We start from the raw sequence: 10,837 nt of genomic DNA on the forward strand, positions 1-10,837 counted from the left end.
TTTTCTTTCTATTTATATAAAAATAATATTAATTTAATATTATTAAAAAAATTAATAAATAATTAATTATCAAAATTTTGATAAAAAAATTAATACCTATAATATTGCTCGTTTATAAAAGAAATGTTTGAAGGTGCTTATACTAGATCGATCATTTATACAACAATATTTAAACAAGGAACGAAAATCATTTGAGGAAGTACATGGGGGCGACTGAGTATGGGGCTCATCAATTTGGTTGAATTTTCCACAACCGTTTCTGTCTTGTTGTCTTCAGAAACAAGTCAACCGAAAAATAAGCAAATCCCTCCAGGAGCTATAATAACATCTTCAATAATATCGTTTAAATTTAAAGCAATTAATTAATTATATATTTTTTTTTTTTCTTTTTTTGATTGAATTAATTTTTTAGGAAAAATTTTATTTTTTTTAATGAAATTTGATATTCATATTAATAATGTTTAAATTAGAGTTAATTACATTTTAGCTTTTTGTATTTTTATAAAATTGCATATTGGGCATTCAAGTTTAAATTGTTTCACATTAAACCCTCAATTTATAATTTATTTTATATTAGGCCTTTAAATGTCAAATTGACTATCAAAAGTTCAAAATTTAAGAAAATTAACTAGTATTTTCAATTTACAAGCAAAACGAGAAAAACTTGACTAATTCATTAATGAGAAAAATGAGTCAATTTTTTTAATTTTAAACTTTCTTCTAATCAACTTGGGAATTAAATGTCTAATGTGAAACAAATTATAAATTGATGGTCTAATGTGGAACCTTTTAAATTTAGATGGACAGTTTTATAAAAAATACTCTCTTTAATGTTTTATGCAATTTAGATGGACAGTTTTATAAAATATACTCTCTTCAATGTTTTATGCAAGAGCTCTTTCAAGTTGATATGGTAGGGAAAAAAAATAAAATCTGTTAAAGTAACTTTCTAGACAAAGTAAGTCAACAGTTTATTTAATTTTATTAATTTTTTATTTGGGAGTCTTTTTTTTTTTTTTTTTTTTTAATTGAGCTCCAATTTCTTCTTCTCTCTTGCTTTTGTTTTTTCTTGTTAAACAAAATTCCAATTGTTTCAAGGTGATTTAAACATTATGTCTCCTTTGAATGCTTCCCATTAAAGGTACACTTAAACGCATAAAATCATCACCATCGCGGCACCAAGCAATCAAATTCGTTGGCTTCCTCCTAAAACCCAACGATGCATATTTTGATCCATAATAGCTCACCAAACAATCATGCAAAACATTCCATACTAGACCCTTAATTTTAATCTGTTTCAATTATGCCAAAGTATAGGATATTAAAGTACAATTAATCCTTTAAATTACATTAGTTTGACATTCATTTTTGACATTATCATTGGAAAGTGATTTATTTAAAATATTGTTCATATTGTTTGAGAATATGCTCATAATTTACATTCCTATTGAGATGCATCCATCTTGAATGGCTCTTTGAATTGCTATATAAGTGGCGTGAAGTTTGAAAGAGCTTGCAGTCAATGTGACATAAAATTTTATTTTATATACACTCAACCAAAAAATAAATTTCCAACAGCTCTCTTTAAATCTTAATTAATTTAATAATATGTAAATCTATTTTTAACTTTAAAAAAATAACAACAATTGATGATGGTATATCCATCTATTATTTCTTTAACAAAAAAATTATAATTTTGATATAGATTGTTTTACTAAGTCATACTATCTAAGTGCATCTCCAACAATTTTATCCATTATTAAAAAAAAAAAAAATTAGGATATCAGATAAATAGATAGTTTTTTAAAAATACTATCTTCAATGATTTTATATAAGAATTCTTTCAAGCTGACATGGTAGGGAAAAAAAATAAAGGCTATCAATGTGATCCTCTAGACAAAGTAAGCCAACAATTTATTTAATCTTATACAAAGCCAATGATTTATTTAATTCAATCTATTTTTGTATTTGGGCGTCTTTTCCTTTATTTTATTTATTTCCGATTTGGCTCCAATTTCTTCTTCTCTCTTGCTTTTTTTTTTTTTTTCCCCCTGTTAAACAAAATCTCAATTGTTTCAGGGTGGTTTTAACATCATGTCTCCTTTGAATCATTCCCATTGAAGGTACACCTAATAGAAATGCGTAATCTCATCACTATCACAGCAACAACCAATGAAATTCGTTGGCTTCCTCTTAAAACTAAACAATGCATATTTAGATTCATAATAGCTCACCAAACAATTATGCAAAAGTATTGCAGATGTATACAAACATTTAAAAAAGAAGCAAATTAAATTCCACTATTAATGAAAGCAAAAGTATTGCAGATGTATACATACATTTAAAAAAGAAGCAAATTAAATTCCACTATTAATGAAAATTCAAAGCAAAGAGTATTGTTCTCTCTCTTTCTTGGTTTAATCTTTGTTTCTCTTGGTCTGGTTCTTTGAAGGTCTTGAAGATACAGAGATTGGCCCACCGATCAACGGGTTTAGCAGTGTCAGTATGAGGGGGGAGAATAAATGGAGGCCTAGAATTGAAGGAATGACATTCTCTTCTTCGCTTTTCTCTTCATTTTTTATATTCTTTTGTTTTTCCTTTTGCATTCTATCGAGGTTAAATTTTAATCAGGTATATTTGTTTGAAAAATTACACATCATTAATTAATTTTATTATACAGAATCTAATGAAGAGTGATTGTTTAATGTCATTGTCCATCAAATAGATATTTTGCCACATAAACAACAAGAGCTTCCAATCCCCCATGCTACATAGACTCCAATGAATAGGGTCATTGGAGTCATTGGAAATACTTTAATATAGCCTCTGAAAATAGACAACTTCCTTAAAAGCGTTTAATTTTTTTTATCACATTAGCTTAATGGAGTTTTTAAATAGAACTATTGGGAAATTTATTTTTAGAATGAATTTCTATATTTTTGATGTGGTAAAAAAATTTAGCAATTTGCATAACTAACGAAAATGCTTTAAACTCTCATTTTCACAATCTTTGAAACAAAAACACTATTTATTAAAAAAATTAAAAAGAGAAAGAGAAGTTTCTATGATGTTTGAAAAACAATATAACACTGTGGATAATTGGAATAGGAGGAGAAGGAAAGAGGGAAAAAAATGATTTCATTGTTTGGATGGTTAAAATAATGGAAAGAAAATGAAAAAGAAGGTTTGTTTCCTTATTTTAACCAATTTACTTTTCCATCCAAAATTGATAGGAAAACAGGCAGGAAGGAAAATGGATAAATGGAACTTTTTAATATTCAAAAATTTTCTTTATTAATATTTAACTGACACATTTTTTATTGAGGGTATTTTTGTAAAAGAACATAAATTGCTTTTTTTTTTTTTTTTGCTTTTTCTCATATTACTAATCAGTAAAACAACAATTATTATAAATACATGCATAAAGACCTTGATGGTGGGATAAACACTGTTTCATAAAACATTATTGGTCAAGTGTTGGCATGGCAAATTAATAATTTCTTGTACTATCTCTTGTTAATTGTAATCTTGTTTTACAAATGAGAGTGTTGTGTACGTTCACAACATATGGAGGATTTATTTATAGGCCTCGTGGGATATGCAAGCCCTTCTTAAGAGATTTGGATCCTCTACTTATTTTTGTTGAATGCTTGTGTGTACTTCTTTTTGTTGGATGGTTGTGTGTACTTTTTTTTCTTTTTTTAACACTACAAATGTATTTCAGCACATGTAAATTGAATATACTTATCTTTTAATTTTTCTTTTATTATTCAATTGATTCAATATGATCCATTGGATTAACAATCAATGGTTAAGATTGAATATAATGACCCATCCATAGAAAACACCTAAAATTTAAAAATTTTGACGGTTTAACCCAGATTGACCAAGTTTAATTAAATTGGATTTTTAAATGGGATTAAATTTGACTTTTATTTGGAGATGGATTTTTGTTTTGACTCTTATACCATTGCGTAGAACTCATCAATACGAGTTCATAAACTAATAGCACATCTAATTTTGAGTTATAGTTAAAAATTTATAATTTTAGGAAATTTTTAAACATAGATATTATATTAGTGTTCAAATTAGTCTCAGATTTTTATTTGTTAGTGATCCAAGAGTTTATAAATTCATGGGGAATCATGCTAAGCATAAAACAATTCAAAAATACACTTTCCATCCTTAAAATCTCTAGAAAACCCTCAATCCAATGAGAAACCCATTCCACAACTGCAACTTGCTTCCTATGCATTTCGAGTCATCACCAATTGATGGTTTTATGCCACCCACATAACACACACACAACCCCACCAAGAAGCCATAGATTTTCCAACATGCCCATAAAATTTCATGGTGAAGGGACGATGGATGCACCGAGATAGACAATCCAAAGCCAACTACTGTCATTCACAGTTTTGTAGGAAATTGATCAATATTTAGGCCAAATTTTCATGCATGCACCTACCATTAAATTGCACACCAATATGCAACCTTAGCCTCCAATATTTACAATGATCCACCACCAAATGTTCTGAGATTGGGCATTCGAAACCCGCGGCAAAGTCATTCACCTTTTTTGGTGAGTTGGCCATTTTCTAGCCAACCCAACTCAACCCACACCCTATCTTACTTATTTTAGACCTTTCGAGCTTTAATTTAACCTTTATTTGTCAAGATTTCTCATGATTCGAGAGATCCATCAACGTCAAGTTTTGCCAATTTTACAATATATTTTCCAACCATCAACAAGACATTTAGACCAAGGTGACTATATCAATGTATTCCTCATCCCTTAAGCTTTTTGTTGATATAAAGTTTATAAATTTTGGATGACATTTGATAATTTTTTTATTTTTGAGTTAATTGGTTTAATACTTGATAAAATTAGATAGTGTTGGACACAATTAAACAAATTGGATAAAGTTGAAGTTAGATTAGCATAATTAGGTATTAGGACCCATAAGAAGGTTCAATTTCATTAAATTGATTTTTAGATTAAGAAATTCAATTTTGGATGTTGGGTATTAAGGGCTTGTAGTATAATTAGACCCTTTGGTAACGAATTTTGGTAATTGGAGTGCAGCAAAAGTTATTATAAAATATTTGGTACAGACCAATATTTTTAGTTTAATTTTTGGAAGTCTAAAAATTATTATTGTTATATTTTAGATACCGAAATGGAGACTAGAAGTGATTCGATGGTGGACCAAGATGATCTATATCTATGTAAGTGGATTTATTTTTCCTAAATATTTTTTTGGACATGCTAAATTGATAGTTCATGGTTATTTTAAGTTTTATAAAATTTTATATAAATTTTGATTATATAATTATATATGTTTATGTGCGTAAATATATATATATATAGATATAGATATATATACATATAAGTTATCATTTCATATGATTTTTATCAAGTTTTTAATTGTTTCCAAATTTTGATATGATCATGATTAAATTATGGATATTTGAAAAGTTTTGATAGTTGGATTGATTGCTTCTATATAACTCTACATGGTGATATTTTTATAATCAAAGAATATTTATGATTTGGTTATTTTATTTAGCTTATTTATATATGATTTGCATATGACATATCAAATAATTATATTGAGTATGGATATAAGGAAATAAATAATGTTTATAAGGAAAAAAAATGATGTTTTGTTATAGGATATATGTGAGATATGAATTAATGATATTGTATGCCAAAAAATACCAAAATTACAAATATAGATATAAACATATATGACTCAATCCCTACTATGATCATGTGATGTAAAGGCCGGTTATGATATCTCAGCCCTGTGATGCCTTAGGAATGCCGAGGGTAATATGACAATTTCCTCTTTCTCCATTGGCTCTATGATACCTTAGGATGCTAAGGGTTGTATGACAGGATTTGATATTGGACATGGCACATAGATTATGATATTATATCTATTATGTTATAGAATTATTACTTTTGCTTATGGTCTTTTTTAAAAAATATAAATAAGATATGAAATTTGTTATATTTTTTAAAAAATTCATGGATTTTGTAAAAGTCGTTTTTAAAAATAGGAGAACTTTAAAAAAATAGAAGTGAGGTTTCGAGAGAATTGCTTTAAAAATAAATGATTAATTTTATATTATTATTTTATTCCATTCACTGAGCTTATCTCATAGTTTTGTTTTTAAACTATTCTTTTAGGTCTCAGTTAACTTGTTATGTCCATTATGTCTAGGTATTTTTATTATTTGTATGGTATTTAACTGCTGGTGTATTATTATTATTATTATTTTTTAACTCTAGTAATAGTAAATACTTTTTCTTTCATTGAAGGTTGATGTACACATTATATTGGGTATTTTTGATATTTGATATTGGTTCATTATATTTCTTAGATTGCTTTAGTAGATTAATTTAATATATATGATTTATATATTATTATTTATTGATAATTTTGTGAGCGTTATATTAAAAATGTTATGACATTTTATATGTACTATTATGTTATATATTAATTATAGAGGAGTTTTTTTGGATTTTCAATATAAAATTTAGTAAGACGTCCTTAGGCAGAACTACTTTGAATGTCCTAAACGAACTTAAAAGCGATTTTGTCATTGAAAATCATGTACAAATAACGATTAAAAAAAATGTAAATAAATAAATAAGCAAAGGATCCTAACAAGGCTCTCACCATATCAATATTGTGTATATATATAATCTGGTTTCTTGGATCAATTTATAATATTGAAATTTATATATGATAACATGACAAGCATCTAGGAGTGACAAATCTTCAATTTAATTTTAAATTTTAAATTCATTAATTGAAATATATCCATATTGACTTGCATGTAACACTATATCGAGCATTAGAAACTTAGATAGTTGTACATACACCATTTATTTGCAAGTAATTAATAACATAATTTTTTGTTTAAAATCTTAAATTTGTTGCCAATATATATATATATATATATTCTGTCAGTCAACTAGCGAAATTCAACATAGATTTAAAAAAACAAAAAACTCAAATTCACTTGAAAGCAGATCACTACAAATTCACTTGAAGTTGAATACATATAAAATGTATTTCTTTCATTAATTAAAAACAATTTGAGCACCCAGTAGACTACCAGGTAGATTTAATTGATAGAATAGCACTTTTGATAATAAACTTAAAATGACTAAATTAGTAAAATAATAATAATAATATATTTATCTAGGGTTTTAAACCAAAATGTATATATCATGTTTGAGTAATTTATTTAAATAATATATATATATATATATATATTTTTTTTTTTTCATTTAGAAAATGAGAAATTGCTTGCTGTAGAAGAATGCAATCTTCAGAATATAGTAAAACTGAAACATATCATCTCTATGCTTCTTTAAGTTCTTATTGAACCAAAAAAGTTGTAACTCTTGTTATTAGTATGGTCCCAAAAGCTCATTGGAAAAATAATAATAATAATAAATTTTACTGTCTGGTAGTTGCCAAATTAAGATCCACTAGTTTGATATTTCAACACCCTTTTTTTTTACGAAGCCAAAAAATATAAATTTTTTTTTTTTCGTTTCATTTTTTCCCCAAAGTATGCTGTGTTGATGATGTGATGATGACGGTAGATATAGGGTAAGATGATGTTATAAGTGATATGCCTGAATAAGTACGTGAATATTGATTATTTCTATTAATATTTAATGAGAATGGATTTGATATATCTATATAATGTTGTGGTGAAAAAGGAACCACACATGCAACAAGTAGGGAACAGGATGATGAGGCATCAAATTCCCACGAAGGAATTATTATTTTCTTCTCTCTCTACATTCATTACCAAACACTTCTTTTTGTTGTTGTTGTTGTTTTTTTTTTTTTTTTTTTTTTTTTTTCAACGCTTCTACAACCAAATAATATAATTCAGTCTAAGGGGGGCAAAGCGTGCGCCTACCCACTGCCATACCTTTCTAACCTTTTCTTATTTGAAAAAAAAAAAAAGAAAAAAAAAAACTTTTCTTTCATGGTTTCTTGCTTTATGTCAATTTTATAAACAATATTATAAATTCTTGCATTTAATGTTCATTCTTTTATAATTTTATTTTTCTTTGTTGAGTACGTTATGTGCCACAAAATATCCCCAAGTTTTTAATTGCAAGAATTCTTAGAGATTATCACTTCTTCTTCTTTTTTATTTTTTTATTTTTGTGTCAAGAATTCAATCCATTTGGATAGATGGATTAATCTGATGGAATTTAGATATAAATATGACTATGATAATCCACTGTGTCTCTACTAAAAAATGTTGGTCAAATTACGTTTAAAATTTTAAGCTCGCGTACCTATAAAAGGTGTAGTTTGTAAGCAATAAAGTAGGACTTACCGACTTACAATAATTATGTTTAGACAATTTTATGTTATATTTTGTTCTATTCTCTTATGAAAACGTGAATTGTAAATATATTACTAATTTTGTTATATTCATTAGACAATAATATTACCTGAGTAGACAAAACTAATTTTGTATTGTTGTCAAATTTAAGTTTACAATTATTGTCTTCTTTTTTTTAATATTGCTTTAAATTATTGTCCAGGAAACACTAGCAAACGTGTCCTAGGGATAAAAATACATCATAATTGAGGGATAAAGTATTATTTACCTCGAATATAATATATATATATATATACAGTCTGTTTATGGTGCGGACGGTTCTTCTGCAGACTATAGTATTGATGACGGTTTTTCATAGTATTGGTGACGATTTTCTAAAAAAACTGTCGTTAATATTATGAAAAACCATCACTAATACTGCGGTACTCATGCGGACCGTTCTTACCATAGAATTTCCTTATATATATATATATATATATGTATATATCAACTATAGATGTTTCTTCTTTAATTTCTTTGTAACGAGTTTTATCTTCATTGCTATATTAATAACCTCAGAAAAGGAATTATGTGTATATTAAAAGATGCTATATTATTAAAAAAATTTACAAGAGAAAAGTGAGAAATGAAAGACAAACTTATGTACAAAACTTGTAAATTAAGTGAATTAAGTATCACACTAGGAATTTTATACATTTTATTTGAGTTTTAGTCAGCGATCCAGATATCTTTGCAGCTATTTTCCCGCTTACTTTTCTTATTGCCATGGCAATAAAGTAGTAAAATCAGAATGCATATAAATATCAGAAACATAGATATTCGTGAGACGAGTGAACAATTTATAATGTCATATTATATATATATATATATATATATATATATATATATAAGAACCAACATATATATAGATGGCATCTTACCAAAAAAACAATATAAAAAAAACCCCATATATATAGATGGCGTATAGTCAAAGTTACACAAAAACAAATATTTGATGGCGTATAGTCAAAGTTACATAAAAACAAATATTTGTTCAACTTCATCGAATCTTAGTTCAGTGAAAACAAATATTTGTTTAACTTCATCGAATCTTAGTTCAGTGCACGATATTAACAAATTTATTTTTATCTTTTCGAAGATTAACTTTTTAAATGTTAAAAAATATAATTATGATTATGAAGCATATATTCTGAATCAAAGTTGTTCAATTAATGTTTAAACTTTCACATACAATAAGAAAATGAATTAATTGATGATTAGCATTCTAAAATTTTAGAGTTATGGGAATCAAACTTTGAAGTTTGATAGTGCAAGAATTGAGTATCGAAGTTTTTAATTTACTATAAATAATTCAATAGTCCAATTGATGAGCCATATTAATTTTATAATTGTTAATGTCATTCTGAAATCATAATCATTTTTCAAAAAAAATTCAAGAAAATTAAAAAAATTAATTTCTTATTTATTCTTTTATACGTATTGTTATTTATTTGAAAAATTCTATCTATTTCTATGTTATTTAAATTAAAATTTTAAAAAAATTAAATATTTCTAGATCTAAAATTAGATAAAAAAAATAAAAAGATAAATTTGAAAATTTTGATCTAATAGAAAAAAATATTTATTAGACCAAAAATGTGAAATCCCACATCGGTTGGAAAGGAGAACGAAGCATGCCTTATAAGGTGATATGGATACATTTCCCGTACGACGTGTTTTGACAAAACCTTGAAGGCTGGGTAGTAAGAGGATTTTCCAGGTTCAAAGAGAACAATATCGGACGCGTGTGGTCTGGGCTATTACAGATGGTATCAGAGCCGGACCCGGATCAGTGTGCCAGCGAGGATGCTGGGCCTCAAGTGGGGAGGATTGTGAGATCTCACATCGATTGGAAAGGGGAACGAAGCATAGCTTATAAGCGTATGGATACCTTTTACTTGTAGACACGTTTTGACAAAACCGTGCGGGCTGGACCCAAAGACGCAGGTGGACTGGACTGTTACAATTGATATCAAAGCTAGTACTCGGATCGGTGTGCCAGCGAGAATGCTGGGCCCCAAGGGGAGGAGAATTGTGAAGTCCTACGCCTTATAAGGTGGTATGGATACATTTCCCGTACGATGCATTTTGACAAAATCTTGAGGGCTGGGTTATAAGAGGATTCTCCAGGCCCAAAAAGAACAATATCGGACGTATGGTCTAGGCTGTTACAAAAAATTAAAAGAAAATAATTTTATCAGACTAAAAATTAATATTTTTTTTTTACCCTAAACCATAAAAAGTTAGATAAAATTACAAAAATAAAATTGGAATTTTGCTCTTGTAAAAATATTTTTAATAGACGAAAAATTAAATAAAATAATTTTAGACCAAAATTTTATAATAATTTTTTCACGAACCAAACCATAAAAAATAAAAATTAGACTAAAAATAAATTTTAATTTTT

Source organism: Ziziphus jujuba, chromosome 5 (genome assembly GCF_031755915.1).
Source record: "Ziziphus jujuba cultivar Dongzao chromosome 5, ASM3175591v1".
NCBI lineage: Eukaryota > Viridiplantae > Streptophyta > Magnoliopsida > Rosales > Rhamnaceae > Ziziphus > Ziziphus jujuba.